This window comes from Pleurodeles waltl, chromosome 8 (genome assembly GCF_031143425.1).
Source record: "Pleurodeles waltl isolate 20211129_DDA chromosome 8, aPleWal1.hap1.20221129, whole genome shotgun sequence".
NCBI lineage: Eukaryota > Metazoa > Chordata > Amphibia > Caudata > Salamandridae > Pleurodeles > Pleurodeles waltl.
Window position 1 is genome coordinate 1293206257 of NC_090447.1, and position 20315 is coordinate 1293226571.

Genomic DNA, 20315 nt, shown 5'->3' on the forward strand with positions numbered 1-20315 from the left:
ACTGCACGGAATCTGCCAAAATTCAGACACCCACACAAGTCCGCCACACCAAAGGTCAGTGATAAACTGGCGAAAACATAACCTCCACCGTCACACCAACAGAAATACGCCCACACTATCACGACACACGAATCCATGCGGCGGTCATTCAACCATGGTATTCCATTGGCGGTACACACCGCTGCACTCAAAATACACACACATTTACAAAACACTACCACATTGGACAATTCCAAATACACACACCTGAGACACATACACACACCACTCTCACACACCCATTACAATATAAAACACATACCCACATCACCCACAAACCCCTACGACAAAATTACAGAGAGAAGGCCAGAGAGAGACACTACAAACAACTACCAAGTATCCACAGGAACACAATACCATCACCCACATAACTTCCACGCACCTCACACAACACACCACTAAATATCACCCCACTTATCACTACACACACCACCCCACACATCACCCACACCACCCCATGGCACGGCAAAGACACCCCAGGTTCTCTGAGGAGGAGCTCAGGGTCATGGTGGAGGAAATCGTCCGGGTAGAGCCACAGCTATTCAGATCACAGGTGCAGCACACCTCCATAGCTAGGAAGATGGAGCTATGGTGCAGAATAGTGGACAGGGTCAACGCAGTGGGACAGCACCCAAGAAATAGGGATGACATCAGGAAGAGGTGGAACGACCTACAGGGGAAGGTGCGTTCCGGGGTCTCAAGACACCACATTGCGGTACAGAGGACTGGCGGCAGACCCCCACCTCCTCCCCCACAACTAACAACATGGGAGGAGCAAGTCTTGGCGATTCTGCATCCTGAGGGCCTCGCAGGAGTAGATGGAGGAATGGACTCTGGTAAATCAAATCTTAACTATTACATCCCCCACCCTACTTGCATGCTATCACATACCCCCATCACTCCAACTCCTCACAAATGTCCCAACATCACAAACCACACATCCTAACACCAAGCTCTGCATGCAACAATAAAACATGGACACCCTTCACCAAAGCATGGCCACTGCACATGCCCATACACCTCCGTAAACCACCAACAAGGACCCACACAGGAATGCAAGCAACAGGGTACAGGGTCACCCACCCATTGCACACCATGGCACACACAGATGTAATAAACACTTTTTTATACCCCTGCAGGACCCCTACCCAACGTCAACGGACAGGAGGATCCACATATGTCCACACCACCAACAGAAGAGGCCCACAGTGATGACAGCAGCTCTGTCCAACTGGATCTATATGACCAGCCCGGCCCATCTGGGACCTCTGGACAGTCGGTTCCCCTGACACAGCCACAGGCCACCACAGAGCTTCCCCCCTCTGGAAACACCAGCACAGCACCCACCCAGCGGGCCCATACCTCTGTCCCCAGGACACGTCAAGCAGCAGTGTGTCCACCACTACTGGGAACCCAGGCTAACCCACCACCCCAACAACAACAGGGACCTGGGGGCAGTGGCAGTGGGCACACGGTCCAGGGGATGGAGGCACAGGAACACAGGGAAACTGGGAGGGCTGCTGTGCGACAGGGGGAGGACAGGCCCAGGGAACTCACTCTACATGAGGCCCTCTCCAACATCATGGGAGCCTACCACCATTCCCAGGAGACGATGGCAATGGTACTGGCCAAGTTTCAGGATACCCAGCGTCTGCAGGAGGAACAGTATTTGGGCTTCAGGGAGGAACTCAGATCCATCAATTCCACCCTGGGCACCATCGTAGGGGTGCTGAAGGAAGTACTCAACACCAGGAGGGACACTGTGGCAAAACAAGGGGCCCCTGACACTAGCCTGGACGATGAACTGCCCACCACCTCAGCCAGCACTAGTGGACAGGAGGCAACGCCACAGGACCACCACACCATCACCCCACCCCCTGCAGAGGGAGAACCACCCCGAAAACGGTCCCTGAGATCCAGGACAAAGACAGAGAACGATGCCAAGACCCCGCCAAGAAATGAGACCACCCTGAATGCCATCCTTCTGTCCCACCTTGTCACCCTGTCCATCCTCAAACTGCCCCAGCTCCACTTCCTATGCCCATTTGGGCAATGCACCTGTGAGACTAATAGGCTGGACTCTGCATGGACATTCCTCCACCATCACCCCTCACCATTTTACAACCCTCTCCAATATTGAGCACTGAAATAAACACCCTTAAAGCACAAAGCAATCTGGAGTCTGTCTGTGATTTCGAAATAGTGTATTAGCAATTACAGTGTCAAAATACTCTTTCAATTGTAATGTCAACATACCTATGTCACACAGCTCTAGTCCATGAGGAAACAAAGCAGATGTCACACAGTGGGACCCACATCTGTGAAATTGAAAGGGAAAGTGACAACTCAGTGACCATACAATGGGTGAAAACGACAAACAGTAGAGAGGTAGTAGTGTTAAAGTACATGCAGTAGGCATGTTTGTACTCTTACCTGTGTCTCACTGGAAGTATTGCAGGATAACGAGTTCCTGTTGTCGATGTCCTCATCTTCTGCTTCCTCGTCTTCACTGTCCACAGGCTGCACAGCTGCCACAACACCGCCATCTGGACCATCCTCCTGCAGAAAAGGCACCTGTTGTCGCAAAGCTAAGTTGTGAAGCATACAGCAGGCCACAATGATCTGACACACCTTCTTTGGTGAGTAGAATAGGGATCCACCTGTCATATGGAGGCACCTGAACCTCGCCTTCAGGAGGCCGAAGGTCCGCTCTATAATCCTCCGAGTCCGCCCATGGGCCTCATTGTAGCTTTCCTCTGCCCTTGTCCTCGGGTTCCTCACTGGGGAAGTAGCCATGACAGGTTGGGGTAACCAGAGTCACCTGTAAATGGCGAGGGCAACTGTTAGACACACACTAACCTGTAGGGATATCCCCAGACCCAGACAACCATTCCCACTGACTTGCTTCCAGGTGCTCACCTAATAGCCACACACAGTGCCTCTGGAGTTGACCCATCACACAAGGGATGCTGCTATTCCGCAGGATGTAACGTCATGCACTGAGCCAGGGAAGTTGGCATTCACATGGGAAATGTAATGGTCTGCCAAAACACACCATCTGAACATTCATGGAATGAAAACTCTGCCAGTTTCTGTACACCTGTTCACTCCTGCGGGGGGTATCAAAGCCACATGTGTCCCATCAATGGCACCTATGATGTTGGGGATATGTCCCAGGGCATAGAAGTCACCTTTCACTATAGGCAAATCGTCCACCTGAGGGAAAACGATGTAGCTCCGCATGTTTCAGCAGGGCAAACAACTCTCTGGACAACATGTTGGAAAACATAGGCTGGGACATCCCTGATGCTATGGCCACTGTTGTTTGAAATGAACCACTTGCAAGGAAATGGAGTACTGACAGCACCTGCACTAGAGGGGGGATTCCTGTGGAATGGCGGATAGCTGACATCAAGTCTGGCTCCAGCTGGGCACACAGTTCCAGGATTGTGGCACGATCAAGCCTGTAGGTGATGATCACATGTCTTTCCTCCATTGTCGACAGGTCCACCAGCGGTCTGTACACCGGAGGATGCCGCAATCTCCTCACATGTCCCAGCGGACGGTGCCTATGAAGGACAACAGCGAGCACAGAGTCAACCAACTCAGAGGTACGTACCCACAGCTTACACAGAACACAAATCATAATCCGAAATTTGGCCTGTATGAGTGTTGAGGCAAGGCCTAGGTATGTGTGACGCAGTTAAAAATTAAGCTATGTGGGCCCCTGAAATTGCGGCTGCCTGACCTGTAAAGTGGGACAATGGGATGTGAGGTAACTGCGCTGGCGTTGTACACCGTCGCGGTAGGCGGTCGAAGACGGCGGCGCAATTCTGCATTGGTTAACATTGGACCCTACGGGTCCCAGGAGCCAATGACGATGTACGCCGGCGGTACGCACCGCCGCGGACGTGACCGCCATTTTCTATCTGTTCAATCACTCGATACCTGATCTTCGACAGGAGAGAACCTACACTGCAAGTGCTGCTGTGACCTCGGTCTGGAAGAGACAATGGCTCGTGTGTCTGGGGAAAGGGCCCCTGCCTTCACATCGGAGGAGTTGGAGAAACTCGTGGATGGGGTCCTCCCCCAGTACACGCTACTCTACGGTCCTCCAGACAAACAGGTAAGTACACTGGGAGCATGCTGTATGGGCTATGCCTGTGAGGAGTGGGGTGGATGAAAGATGGGGGGGGGATTGAGGCATGCATGAAATGACGGTGAGTGCATGTGCTACATGGCAAGGGTAGGGATGGGGGCCAATGACTGTGACGGTGCAGTTGGTAATAACTTTTCTTTTTCCCCTGTACAATTCATATAGGTCAGCGCCCACCAGAAGAAGGATATTTGGCGTGCCATCGCCAAGGACGTCCGCACCCTGGGGGTCTACCACAGACGGAGCACCCACTGCCGTAAGAGATGGGAGGACATTGGCCGCTGGAGCAAGAAGACGGCGGAGGTCCAGCTGGGGATGGGCTCCCAACGTGGGGCGGGTGCCCGTCGCACCATGACCCCCCTGATGTTCAGGATCCTGGCGGTGGTGTACCCGGAGTTGGATGGGCACTTGAGGGCATCACAGCAGCCACAAGGGGGTGAGTACACTCTCATTCTGCTGATTTTGCGTTCAGTGGAGGTGTCTGGGTGGGGGAGGTGGGCTGTGGGTTTCCCTAGGCCAGGGCGAGTGTGCTAGTTAGGTCCCCGTGTTCTGGCAGACCCAGTGGCACTCCACCCCACCTGTGTACAGGGCCAAGTACACCTAGTCAGGCTCCTGTGACATCCATGTGTGCAGATGTCGGCCATAGCCTTGTAGGCCATATCCCAGGGATTGAAAAGTGGACCCCAAGTGCACGGCGTAGTGCAGGGGGCTTCTGTGTCTGTCGTGTCCGCCAACGGTAGCGGTAATGCATGCACTCAACTTGTCTTTCTTCTGTCGTCCCCCCCTTTTTGTGGTCTCCCTGTTCTTGTGTGCATTAGCATCATCAGGCGGAGGAGCAGTGGCAGTGGTACAGGAGGGAGCTGCATCCCACATGGCCCTGGAGGGCGACACTACGGACTCGGAATTCACCAGTGGGCCGGAGGGCGAGGGGAGCTCCACGGCGGGGACAGGAGCTGACACCAGTGAAACGGACTCGTCCTCTGATGGGAGCTCCCTTGTGGTGGCGGCCACATCTGTGACCCCCGCATTTAAAGGTACAGCCGCAACCCCCCCTACCAGCACCGCCCTCCCAGCAGCCCCTCAGCCTTTGCCCCTTGCCCGCTCACCCAGGAGGATGGGCATCACCTTTGCCCCATGCACCTCAGGCCCTGCTCAGTCACCCCTGCTGCCCTCAGTGAGGAGGCCATTTACCTCCTCAGGTCCCTCACTGTTGGGCAGTCTACCATTTTGAATGCCATCCAGGGTGTAGAAAGGCAGTTGCAACAAACAAATGCATTCCTGGAGGGCATTCATTCTGGTCAGGCGGCCCTTCAGCGAGCTTTTCAGACTCTGGCCTCAGCACTGATGGCAGCTATTGTCCCTGTCTCTAGCCTCCCCCCTCAAACTTCCTCCACCCAGACCCAATCCCCTCTACCTCAGCCTATCCCAAGCACACCTTTAGACCAGCATGCACACACGTCAACACACAAGGGATGCTCAGGCAAACATAAGCACCACACATCCCACAGGCAGCCACGCAAGCATCACACACATGCAGACACACCAACATTCACTGCCTCCACTGTGTCTCCCTCCACCTCGTCTCCCTCCTCCCTCCCAGTCTCGTCTCCAATCACACCTGCATGCACTACATCTACAGCCACTACTTCCATCACCAGCACACACACCACCACATCCCGCTCACGTGCAGTCACCACCCCCACTACCATTCACACGTTTCCTGTGTCCTCTCCCAGTGTGTCTGTGACGCCCGCTCCCAAGATACACAAACGCAGCCACACACCCACCCAACAGCCATCCACCTCACAACAGCCTACAGCGCATGCACCTTCACCCAAAGTCATCAAACGAACACCTCCTACAACCACAATCTCTTCCTCCACTCCCAAACCCCCTCCAGCTTCCCGTCCCAGTGTTCCCAAGAAACTTTTCCTGTCCACCCTTGACCTCTTTCCCTCACCTCCCCCACCCAGTCAGTCTCCTAGGGCCCGACTCTCCAGGTCCCACCTTACCACCTCAGCCACAACATCTCCGGGACCAGTGGTGCCTGTAGTCACCGGAATCTGGAGTGCACCGGGCAGCAGGGCAGCAGGGCAGCCAGTGTGGCACGGAGCCACAGCACGGACAGTCCCCCACCTGTCAAGCATCAAAAGTTATCCAGTGCCCAGCGGGAGAGGGGGAAGACTCCAGCCACCAAAGCCACTCCCAGGGGTACAGGTGGGAGTGTGGAGTCAGCTGCGACACATTCCAAGATGGGGAAGGGGCACAAGAAACTCAGCAAGTCTGGGAAGAGCAGCACGTCAGAGAAGACCGCCATCATCCCCGCTGCCCAGGAGGTCACCGCCATCATCCCCGCTGCCCAGGAGGTCACCGCCAGCACCAGCCCTGCTGCCTAGGAGGCCACCGCCATCATCCCCGCTGCCCAGGAGGCCACCGCCAGCACCAGCTCTGCTGCACAGGAGGCCACCGCCATCATCCCCACTGCCCAGGAGGCCACTGCCAGCACCAACCCTGCTGCACAGGAGGCCACCACCAGCACCAGCCCAGCTGCCCAGGACAGGACGCCCAGCACCAGCCCAGCTGCCCAGGACAGGACCCCCAGCACCAGCCCCGCTGGGCCATAAGGGACCGCTAGCACCAGCCCCGCTGGGCCATAAGGGACCGCCAGTACCAGCCCCGCTGGGCCATAAAGGACCACCAGCAGCTGAGTCACTGCCAAGGACCCCGCCGCCACAAGCACCGCTGAACAGGACACTGCCGCCACAAGCACCGCTGAACGGGACACTGCCGCCACAAGCACCGCTGAACAGGACACCACAGCCACAAGCACTGCTGAACCGGGCACTGCTGCCACAAGTACCGCTGCCAAGGACACCGCCACAACAAGCACTGCTGGCCCATGAGCGCCAAGGGCACTGATGCTACTGAGTCCGTCACAAGCAGGATGAAGCACTCTGGGCACAAGGCCCCCTCCAGAACCAGTGGAGATTCACATCCACTACCTCAGTCCTTGGCAGGATGAAGCACTCTGGGCACAAGGCCCCCTCCAGAACCAGTGGAGTAAGGCATCCACTACCTCAGTCATTGGCAGGATGAAGCACTCTGGGCACAAGACCCCCTCCAGGACCAGTGGAGACTGTTATCCACTTGAGAGACTGTGGCTTTGCACTCCCCAGGATGGAACAGTGGGCATCCCACCCACTGTAGAGACTTGAGAGACTGTGGCTTTGCACTCCCCAGGATGGAACAGTGGGCAACCCACCCACTGGCCCCCACTGTGGCCCCCTCGTGGATTTGGCGTCGTGCACTCAGCCGGCTGAGGTGCCCCCCCTTGCCCTTCCCCCTGAGGTGCCTGTTTTATTGCTATCTGATGCCCCTGCCGTGTTCTCTCTGTCATGTTCGGGGATTGAGTGCAGGCCTCGCCCATGCCGTGTGGGCCCAGTGTTCCACGGACTTCTTTGCATTCTTATGGGGGGTTTGCGGGTGTAACTGTAATGTATCATGCTGTATTAGTGTGTGTGTTGTAGTGGGTGAGGGTGGGGGTGGGGGTGTTGTGTGTGTGTGTCCCTGTTTTTTCCCTCCCCCTCCCCTGTGTCGTAGGTGCAGTACTCACAGTGGTCCACCGGCGTTCGTGCTCCTGGCAGAGGAGTAAGAAGATAAGGGCTGGCAGGATCTGGATCTAGGGTTCCATGGCGTCCGGATTCCTCGTGGGGTGTGTAGAGGTGAGCGTTTTCCCTTCGAAGTCCTGTTTCCTCTCTGTTTTTGTTCGCGGTGAATCCGCCCCGGAAAAGGTGGCGGATTGGTAGGTTGTGATAATGTGGGCGGTATATTGTCCTCCGCCTGTCTGTTGCCGGTGACCGCCATGCTGTTTGTTTGTACCGCCGTGGTGGTCGGAGTGTTAAAGTGGCTGTCTATGTTGGTGGTTTCCGCCACGCTCGTGATTCCATTTTTTTTTTCGCCGGCCTATTGGCGGTCTTACCGCCGCTTTAACACCGACCGCCAGGGTTGTAATGACCACCATAGTGTCATAATCTACTAAGAATAAACTTGTGAAGTTTATATAGCAGTTTATTTTCCAGTGAAGACATTCTGCATACCAAACCCCCATGACTCATCATCTCATACCCATACTACACACCTCACCATTCTTGCTCTGTTTGTTTCAATCTTTTCCTTCATATCATGAGCTATAGCGAATTTGTACTTGTTCCACCACTCGTGGACCTTTAGTTTCACCACACTTTTGCTCACCTCCAACACCTTCATAGCTGCTGAGAATTTGGACTCCCCTTTAGGTACAATTTTTGAAATGTTGTTTCTAACATGATCTCCTACTTCAATCCTTGTCATTCTTTCGTGCTCATTCCCATATTTACTTTGGGCTTTCAATCTTTTCCTGATTACTTCTTCCACCATGTGCTTATAAATAGAGAAGTCCCCCATCCACTGTCTTGTCATTTTGGATGCAGGAACCGTCCCCCTCAATAACACGAATGGTGACATACCCGTGTGCGCATTGGGCGTGGTGAATATAGCTGAAAGTAACTTCCTTAATTCCAATTTGCAGTTCAATCTATTGCCTCTGGCTATTTGTACATTTTCTTTAATAACTCTATTGAAACTCTCAGTGAGGCCATTGCTTCTGGGATGGTATAAAGATGTTTTATCTGTGTTTTATTTCTAAAAAAATCAAAAATTCAGTAAACTGAGCAGAATTGAATTGACAACCATTGTCTGTCAAAATTTCGTCAGGAATACTTTCCTTCTCAAAAATGAATTTATGCAATCCCTCACATAATGTTCAACTCTCCTGCCCAGGCCCGACCACCAAAAATGTTTGATCAAAATAAAAGACATTCCTCATAAACTTGTTTGTATCTGCATTCTTTTTCCCTACGTTTCCCATCGTGACCAACCTTGAAGGATGCAGCTTTCCACTTATCCTCTGAAAAAGCATTCAGCAAATTCTTACCACCAGACACATACTCCTCTACATAATCATACTCTTGAAGCCTGTACTGCCATTTGGAAATTCTAGGAGTGGCTTGATCTCCCCGTCCCCCTAGTGGTAAATAGCAGGGCAAGGAGTTTGTGATAGACGCACACTGTGAACCGTGTGTCCCATGAGTAAGGTTTAAAATGGACTATGCCCCACTAGCATGCCCTCACCTCTCTTTATATTACAAAATATGATGACTTTACATCTTTCAGACCCGAGAGGCAAACACAACTACCTCATCTTCGACTTGCCTACACTGCATAAAAACAGCACCTAGGGCCAGATGTACCAAAAACTTTTGCACTCGAAAACGGTGCAAATCGGTAAATTCGGCCGTTTGCGAGTGCAAAACAGTGGTCTGCGATGCATGAAATGCATTCGCAGACCACAACTAAGCAATCACTAAAATTGCAATTTCTTGTGTTGCGACCTGGAAATTGCGAGTTGCAATTTACGATTCGCAATTTCCAGGTCGCAAGGCTATGCTGGAAAAAATCGCTAATTGCAATTTTTCCAAAAATGGCATTTTGCACTTGCAAAATACCATGCTTTGCAAGCAGGTGGTAACCTGGTGCAAAATTAAAAAATGCAGTTAAACTGCATTTTTAAATTTAACATGTAAAGCACACATACCCTTTTGGCATGGTGTACCTTACATTTAAAAAAAAAAGTTTTTAGGGTGCAGGAGACGGGGCCTTAGGCCCCCAGCACCCTGGCCTTTTGCCTTTCCAAAATTGCGATTTCTGGTTCAGAAATCGCAATTTTGGAAATGCTAAAAATGTGCAGCTATGGGCCAAGAGGCCCATAGCTGCGAATGGGCCCGGTATCGCAATTTGCGATTCGGTAATAGCTTTTGGGTTTTTTAAGAAATCGATATTACCGATTCGCAAATGTGATACATGGCCCTTTGCGAGTCGGTAATAGCGATTTCTTAAAAATCGCTATTACCGAATCGCAATGGGCTGTGATGGTACATCTGGCCCCTAGTCCCATCTGACTGGCATTCGTCAGGATGATGCTTTAATCAAGGGTGTCAAATGGTTTTAAAAGAATAGCATGCATTACCCCCTTTCTAATCAATTTGAACTCACAATCACATTCCACACTTCACTCAAATTTAGCATTCTTTTTTAAAAGATTCCTAATATTGTGTGTTTTCTCCATATAAATTAATCTTGTGTAGAACCCAACTAGTCCAATAAAGGACTGTAATTGATCCTTAGGCTAGATGTCAGTTTACCTCCATTAACTTACAATTTGTATCCCAAATAATCAATTCTCTTTGTGTCAAAATAACACTTTTCCGCACTGAGTGTAACCCCTTTCTCTTTCAGAATTGACAGAACTTGGTGTAACCTGGCATTGTGTCACTATGATCTTTCCCAAAAACTAGGACATCATCTTGGAATACAACAATACCTTCCAGGCCTTTGAATAAACTTTCCATTACCCTTTGGAACATGGCTTAAGCTGATGTTAGCCCAAAGGGCATGCTCTTGAATTGGAACAAACCTTCATAAATGTCGGGTATTGGGATGGGATGTAAATGGACTTGGTGGTAGGCCGGAGTCATATCAAGCAAACTTAAAATGTTATCCCCCTTCAAGGTGGATAACATTAGTGTAATGTTTGGAAGGGGGTGACAAAGAACCGATATCTGATCATTTAAATTACGCAAATCCACTTACATGCAAATGGTTCCATTTTCCTTACGGGCTATCATAATAGGTGCAACCCAATCAGAACCCAATCAGAACATTCAATAGGTTCAATCACTTCCTGCTTACACAATTTATACAGTTCCTTCTTTAACTCAAAATGTACGGATAAGGACACTCTACAAACTTTATGTACAGCAGGACATGCTTGTTCAACCACTTTTGTATTGTGCATGAAACCCTTTAATATGCCTAGATCTTTCTGAAACATCTCAGGATAACACCTCTCCCACGCATTTTTCCAACCGAAAGAATTTGCATGTATTCCTGCCTCAGTAACACTTGAGCTGGGATTTTGGGATCCAATAGAATTCTTCTGATAATGCCAATTCCCCTACATTCTCTATAGGCTAGCCTCCATAACCAACAGAGTGAATCACTGACTCCTTTGTTGTGGGTACATTTGTAGTTCTCTGCCTTTGCACAATGGTGGCTTGGCTTAGGCTTACAGCCTGTGCCATTTTATCCAGACGATATGTTCTTTATTCATTTTTTATTCATTTTATCTCAGCTTGTTTTAGCAGCAATGATTTTACGGCCAGATGTATCAGGAATCCATTTTGCGATTCTCAAATAGCGATTTTAAAGAAATCTCTATTTCAGACTCGCAAAATGGTATGTATTTTATTTCTGATTCAGTAATAGTGACTGTTAGAAATGGGGTTTTTGGTTGGCAGTCAGGTTGCCCTCTGTCCAAACAAGAACCCTCACTCTAGTCAGGGTAAGTCACACACAGTCCAAAATCAGCCTGTGCTCACCCTCCGGTAGCTTGGCATGAGCAGTCAGGCTTAACTTAGAAGGCAATGTGTAAAGCATTTGTGCAATAAATCATACAATACCATAATATAACACCACAAAAATACACCACACAATGTTTAGAAAAATATATAATATTTATCTGGGTATTTGCAGGTCAAAACGATCAAAGTTGCAATATGAATTTGTAAAGATATCACTGAAAAGTGATATAAAGTGTCTTAAGTCTTTAGAGAGCAAATAAGATGTCTTTCAAGCACAAAGTACCTGGTTTCTGGAGGGAAATCTCCTCAGAGGGCCACAGGAGAAGAGATACGTGGAAAAAGGGTGTGTGCGTCGATTTCTCCTCAGCACACACAGACTTGCGTCGTTCTTTTCCACGCGGGTAAGTCGTGCGTCGTTTTCCGGTGCGCAGACAGTCTCTTTTTGTGGATCGCGGGGATTACCAGATGTCCCGGGTCTGTGTGTGGATTCTCCTGCTTGTTTTCTGGCTGCGCGTCGTTCTGCGGGGCTGCGCGTCGAAGTTTCGATCTCACGGCAGGCGTCGCGTCGATTTCTCCTTGAAAGTCAGGCGGCGTTGTCCTTGCGAGGCCGTGCGTCGAAATTTTGGTCTCACAGCAGGCGTTGCGTCGATTTCTCCTTGGAAGTCGGGCGGAGTTGTCCTTGCGAGGCCGTGCGTCAAAGTTTCGAGCTCACGGTAGGCGTTGCCTCGATTTCTCCTTGGAAGTCGGGCGGCGTTGTCCTTGCGAGGCCGTGCGTCACAGTTTCGATCGTCCCGAAGGCGTCGCGTCGATCAGCGTCGGTGTGCGGCGTTTTTCTTGCCGCGGAGCAAGCTGTGCGTCGAAAATTTCGGCGCACGGAGCGTCCAGGTGAAAGTGAGAAGTCTTTTTGGTCCTGAGACTTCAGGGAACAGGAGGCAAGCTCTAGCCAAGCGCTTGAAGAGCACTTTTACAGCCAGACAAGAGTTCAGCAAGGCAGCAGGCCAACAGCAAGGCAGCAGTCCTTTGTAGAAAAGCAGACAGGTGAGTCCTTTGAGCAGCCAGGCAGTTCTTCTTGGCAGAATGTAGTTTCTGGTTCAGGTTTCTTCTCCAGCAAGTGTCTGATGAGGTAGGGCAGAGGCCCTGTTTTATACTAAGTTGTGCCTTTGAAGTGGGGGTGACTTCAAAGAGTCTCTAAGAAATGCACCAAGCCCCCTTTCAGTTCAATCCTGTCTGCCAGAGTCCCAGTAGGGGGTGTGGCAGTCCTTTGTGTGAGGGCAGGCCCTCCACCATCCCAGCCCAGGAAGACCCATTCAAAATGCAGATGTATGCAAGTGAGGCTGAGTACCTTGTGTTTGGGGTGTGTCTGAGTGAATGCACAAGGAGCTGTCAACTAAACCTAGCCAGACGTGGATTGAAGGGCACAACAAGATTTTAGTGCAAAGAAATGCTCACTTTCTAAAAGTGGCATTTCTAGAATAGTAATATTAAATCCGACTTCACCAGTCAGCAGGATTTTATATTACGATTCTGGCCATACTAAATATGACCTTCCTGCTCCTTTCAGATCATCAGCTGCCACTTCAACAATGTATGAGAGCAGCCCCAATGTTAGCCTATGAAGGGAGCAGGCCTCACAGTAGTGTAAAAAAGAATTTAGGAGTTTTACACTACCAGGACATATAACCACACAAGTACATGTCCTGCCTTTTACCCACACAGCACCCTGCTCTAGGGGTTACCTAGGGCACACATTAGGGGTGACTTATGTATAGAAGAAGGGGAGTTCTAGGCTTGGCAAGTACCTTTAAATGCCAAGTCGAAGTGGCAGTGAAACTGCACACACAGGCCTTGCAGTGGCAGGCCTGAGACAAGGTTAAGGGGCTACTGAGGTGGGTGGCACAACCAGTGCTGCAGGCCGACTAGTAGCATTTAATCTACCTGCCCTAGGCACATGTAGTGCACTCTACCAGGGACTTACAAGTAAATTAAATAGTCAATCATGGATAAACCAATCAGTAGTTCAATTTACACAGAGAGCATATGCACTTTAGCACTGGTTAGCAGTGGTAAAGTGCCCAGAGGTCAAAAGCCAACAACAACAGGTCAAAAAAAATAGGAGGAAGGAGGCAAAAAGTTTGGGGATGTCCCTGTCAAAAAGCCAGGTCCAACAGCGACTTCTTAAAAATCGCACATGTTATCACCGAATCGCAATAACAATTCTGACCCCATTTGTAAAATTTTTTGCATTTCCCAAATTGCAAATTCCTAACTGGAATTCGCAGTTTTGGAAATGCAAACCCCAGGGTGATGGGGGCCTAAGGCCCCCTCTGCTGCACCCCCAAAAATTATTTTAGGTCATGTGTGCGTTACATGTCAATTTTAAAAATGCATTTTTTATGCATTTTTTAAATTTGAACATGGTTATCACCAAATTGTATTTGGTGGTAATTGCAATTCCTTAATGTCCAATTCGCATTAAGGGAAAGCTTGATACATGTGCTTAAGAAATCGCAAATAAGGATTCCTTATTTGCGATTTCGTATTTAGAGAATCGCAATTTACGATTTCTACACGGGGTCACAATTTTAAGGAATCACTATTTTTGCGATTCCTTAAAATTGCATAGCAAATGCCTTTCATACATACTGTAGGGCATTTTTGCCCTCGCAAACAGTCGTTCGCACCGTCTGCGAATGCAAAAAGCTTTGATACATCTGGCCCTTATTTTCTTAAGCATTCGCTATTCTGTGAGAGCGTCACTATCAGTGTCGTGAGTGACATATTTTGTATTGTGTTTTTTACCCCAGATTAACAAGAACAGAATGCAAAGCACACAGGATAATATTTTGCATTGCCACCACAAGTCTGTGTAAACAGTCCAATGCTTAGGTACATTCCAACATCAGGCTTCTGTGCAAGAACAAAAACATGTTTCCTTTATAAACATATTGTAGAGCGAAGTGCATCAGAGGGGGTACCAGCAAGGATTTTCCATCCGTAGAGACACAAAGGCTGAGGTAAGCCGGTTTGCGGCTGACCTCAGCCTTCGTGTCTCTACAGAGCCCGATCTGGAGACTGGAGGATTGACCTTGTACCAAGTTAACAGGAGTAGGGTGTGCTTCCCAGGGACATTGCACAGACAGATTTGGCTTACACCGCCATGCTGTCGCTAGGGACTAGAGATTAGGTTTTAGATAGGAAATATATATCCATGTTATTGCAATATGTTTGGGTTGTTTATATTCATATCTCTGACTTTCACAATTCTGATTTTGTTATTCCTCATTATCCTAATCATTGCAGCTGATGCATTTTATCATAGATTTCAGTCTTTTCACTACATATATTGAAAACTAACCTGCATCTCTTTTCCTGCCTATTTGTGTGTTTGAAACTTATATGTGGAGAGAAAAGGGTAAGACTTGTTTGTCACAATTTCTCTGAGGGGTTTTCAGAGTTCCATGAGCTAGGCTGCCACAAATCACCTTTACAGTTTGGGCTTGGGTGAGGTGCTGCTAGAGAGCCATGAGGGTTGGGCCAACAGTGGCCAGCTGGTGTGGGAGTGACTCAGTCGCCTACAAGCAGAGGTGGTGCGACCCCAAATCCATCAGTCTTGCTGCGATATGAGAGTCCTTATGACATGGTGTCACCAACAATGGTGTAGGCACTCATTTTCTGAGTCTCTTGAGTATCTCTGCTCACACACACTGAATGTACCCCAAGCACCATTATACTGAGATGTCCGTGATCTTGGGGACAATCCTCCTCAGCTAAATAGGGGGCACCTATCTGGGCTGTAGGTTGTTCAAGCTTAAAGCACAAAAGGCTTTTCCATCACTGGTGTTCCCAACTCTAATACCTATTCTTTAATATGGCAAATGTGATAAACAGAGAGAACTGCAGACATCTGCTCACGCAGTTTCTTTTAGCTCATGGCTTAGCAGAAGAGGAAGGGGAGTATTACATTTGTCGTGGAAGCTCACAACACATATAGAACAGAAATATTTTACTCTTAGGTCACCTTTCCTGGAACAGATGCAAATACATATACACTTCACATATATCGTGTAGTAAACGTACCAGAGCAGTACCGAGCTTTTCGATACTTAGAGATAACTCTCTCTTATCAAGAACATCAAAACTGTTCAGTGATGCCCTTCCACATGTACTACAATCCATGAGATTAGGTCCTTTAAGTAATGATGGACTGACATGGTCAACACTTAGCACGTACACGCCACTTCCCAAAGTGCAGGCTATGCCAGTAGCTGAAGTATGCATGCGTTACAATGAGTTAGTAGCAATATACAGATATGTAATACAATTCATAATGCAGACTTTGAACACCACCATAGCAAGGGCTGCTCCAGCTGTTCCAGGAATTAATCCACAAACAGTCCACTCAATAATGGGAAAAGCACCGACAGAGCAAGATAGGATTCAGTTCTGGACTGCACAAAAAACAAATCAGCTGGAAACAGTGTTTCCCCATACTGGACCCCAAGACAAACATAGAATTCTCACAATGTGCTTGTCATTCAGAACGGTTCCCTCAGTAGACGACTGCATATGTAGCTCAGTCGTCATTGCAATTTACACTACCACACATGGTACCCCGACACTTGCTAATTTACCAGAAGTATTAAAAAATTTCAAAAAAATGAACACAGGGCAGCCCCCAACCTGGAGATGAAACTGATGCGCAATTTTGACACAGTGTCCTCAATTATTTTATGCAACATTAAAGGGGAAGCAGCAGCATGGCCATTCGCCAGCAGCTCTGGGAGATTACTCAACCAGAACAGGAGCGAGAGCTGCCAAAAACTATATCTGAAACCTACACTAATATAGGACAGGATAGTCTGAACCTCAAATTCAAAGTACCACCCTTAAGGAAAGTACTGAACAAGCACCAGAGGGTTCTAAAAAAATTCTGGAATAAACAAAATAAAAATAAAGACAGAAGGAGTCAGAGAGGAGAATCTCCGCAGCTGGAGACCTCTAAGGGAAGATCTAATCTCCAAATTGAGAAACATTAAAATCTCTTGATAGATACCAATATACTGATACATGTCCCTCTCATTCCTTTCAGGACACACCGGGCAAATGGAGTGAGAGAGTTGGACGATCTGAAATGCAAAGTGACTACACAAAGCCAAAGAACGACTCCCAAAGTTCCTCAGAAGATTACGATAAAAGAGACAAAACTCCTCAACAAAAGTCCCAATTTAAAAAGAAAAAGGTGGCTGAAATTTCAATCAAAGATGCCTCCATGCAGATAACTTTCTTGAAGAACAGGACATGGGCAGTGACTCTGCTAAACACTGTGACAGAGGTCACAATTTGTATCCATCTTATAGATCATCTGGATGTGACACAACCAAAGACTTTCCTGTAATTTACTCAGTGGACAGGCACGTCTCCCCACCAAACAGGGTTTATGAATTAAATATCCAAATTGAGGGGAGCACAGCGCGAACCACTGAAGTAATATTTTGGGAAAACGTAAACTGTAATATTCTATTGGCAGAAAAAGATTGGACATCTGAATTTGTTTGCAAGCTCCCACATGATGAAGATGTCATTTTGCCTTCTTTCTCAGTCCTGGTTCCAGACATTCTAAAGGAAAGCCTATGCTGCTCAATGAGCTCTGGTGCAGGCTCCCGAGCTGTACCTCAACAACATAGGGTGGGATAATGATTCCCCCTACTTTATAATACCCATTAGATATCCACCCTAGCCTCAAACCCAATATCCTATGAAACATGAGGCTAAAGCTCCAGTGAGAGAGATTCTCACACAACTTGAGTACCAGGGAGTAATTGAGCCCTGTGTCCCTGCAATGAATAACCTGTTATTCCCTGTTGCAAAACCAGATCATTCGTATAGATTACAGATATTTAAACAGTCACATACTCACCTATGCAACGGCCAGCACTAATTAACAACATAGGGCGCAAAAAATACAAAACAACCTTTGATATTTTGAACATTTTTTTCTGCCAAAATATAGCACATGATGGTCAGGATCTTAGTGCCTTTATCTCATTAGGCTTGCAGCAGCACTTTTGTTGTTTACCATAAGGGTATAGGAACAGCCCAGGGTTGTTTTCAGCCCGAGTATCACCAATACTACATGAGAATGATCCTGAGACAATGTCCTATGTGGATTACATTTTCTCACAGATGAGAACCTCAACATACATCTGGTCAGGGTGGCTCAGATCGTGTTGGAATTCACCACCCAGGGCTTTAAATTCAATTAAAAAAAACTAAAACTGCTTTCTTCAGTGTCCTATTTTTGGATACAAACTATCAGATGAAGGCAAGAGCACTTTCTAGAAAAACACGCTCATCTTCAACCTCCAGACACCATTAAGAAATTGCAGTTATTGCTAGCTTTCTTTAACTTTGGCAGAAAATACATACCTCGGTATGCACAACGTATAAAACCACTTTATGATTTAATTTGTCCAGATGTTTCAAATAAACACTGGACAGAAGAACACACACACATTCTCAGAGAACTGCATGTGGACATGCTAGAATCAAAACACTTGCACACATGACAACAAAACAAATATGGTCATCACATTATTTGTTGGTGCCATAAGATTCACCTATGTCACTTTCCATGAAAGTGACAGAGTACACATAGCATCCAAATCTCATTTGTACTCAAATCTCATTTGCACCCACAGAAAAATACTGACTGCTGTACAGATAGCTGTCATCAAGAAGAGGATACCTGCCCAAGGGAAACCCATTATTGTCGTTACCCCAGTGTTCACCCTTGAGACAGTCAATAAAGCTGAACACAAAGGCATTACATCCATGTTGGATTCAATGGGCAAACTCCCTGACTGCCACTGATGTTGATTATATCTTTAATCCAAAGTTTCAGACCCAAGAATTCTTCCAATACGAACAGAAGTACCCCACGCCTACTAATATATTACCACTTGATCAATATTGAACTATCATTTACACTGATGGCTCAACGCAACCAGCTATAGGTACTAAACATCAATACTGAGCTGCTTGCCCAGTCGTAGGCGGAATGATGCGGAATGGTACCTTTCACCCTCAGAACACCTAGATGCAGACCTTAGGGGACTGCACTACACAATTGCCAGAGCTTAGGGCTATTGTCTTGGCACTGGGAAATACAGATCTGGACCTACTAATACTAACTGTGTGCGATTCGTAATATTGTGTCCAGTCCTGCAATGATTACCTAAATCACTGATGCATGAATGGCTTCAGGGATTCCAAAGGGAACACCATCAAACACAGAAATTTTTGGGGAAGGGTAGCCGATCTTTGGGACAGACTACCAAAAGCTCATGAAGTACATATGTTGGGACATCAGCATGTAGGAATACACATTGTAGGAAACACTTTGGCGGATTGAGCTGCAAAACCTGCCGTAGATATGGATTCTCTTGCTGCAATAACTCGTTCTCATGTGAGGTTGACAAATGAGGTGCTGAGTGCTGTGAAAGCTTTGGCTGATGGCAAGCCTTTACCAAAGGCATACCCTACAAAGTATTCCTACCATCATAGTGCCCAAACCATTGCACTTGCAACCATACCAGGAGTGGGAGATTCTGTGATCCCCAACCAAGACCATAGATAATATCCCATCAAAGCAGCACATGAGGGTGTCACATCTACTCACTCAGGTGTGGTGGGTACATTATCTCTATTACAAAAGTGTTTTTTGGTGGTCAGGTCTTCACAAACAGACTAAGCAATATGTCCTTATTTGTGACATTTGCCAACAAATTAAATAGTCCATCATCAAACACCCACCGCAGGCATCACTTCTAGTTTTCAACAAACCACTACAATATGTGTACCCAGACCATTATGGTCCCTTACAACCTGATGGTACATACAAAATACATCTTAGTCGGTGGTGATTCCTGTTCTAGATTCCTGTGTGTATGGCCACAGCGATCAGCTGATGCTCGGACTGTTATTAAAGGTTTGCAAGTCTTTTTCTGTACATTTGTGGTTGCAGCATTGCACTCAGACCAGGATCCTCCCTTTGCCCCTGGGGCATTTAGGGACACCATGAGAATGATGGGTGTTCAGCTTCATTATTCTGCACCCTATCATCCTGCAGGAAATAGCGTCTGGAGAGAAGAACCGAGACTTAAAGAAGTCTTAACAGCAAGAGTTTTTAGGTTCAGGCTGTTGTTGGCTTCATCACCTATATGGGGTCCAAAGAGCACTAAACAATCTGTCCAGAAGGTCCTTGGGGGGACGCACCCGTATGTGGTCCTCTTTGGGATGCCTATGTGTTAGACTTTTCGTCCTTGGGGTGGTCTCCCTTAACTTTTTGCCTCTGTTTCCCAGGTTGTTCTCTGGGCTCTGTTTTTGCTGTTTGTGTTACTCTGGGCACTTCACCACTGCTAATCAGTACTAAAGTGCAAGCGCTCCTATGCAAAATGTATATGCAATTGGTTTATCCATGATTGGCATATTTGATTTACTAGTACAGTGCACTAGAGGTCCTCAGGGCCTGTAAATCAAATGCTACTAGAGGGCCTGCAGCACTGGTTGTGCTACCCAAATAAGTAGCTCTGTAATCATGTCTCAGACCTGCCACTGCAGTGTCTGTTTGTGCAGTTTTAAACTGTAATTTTGACTTGGTAAGT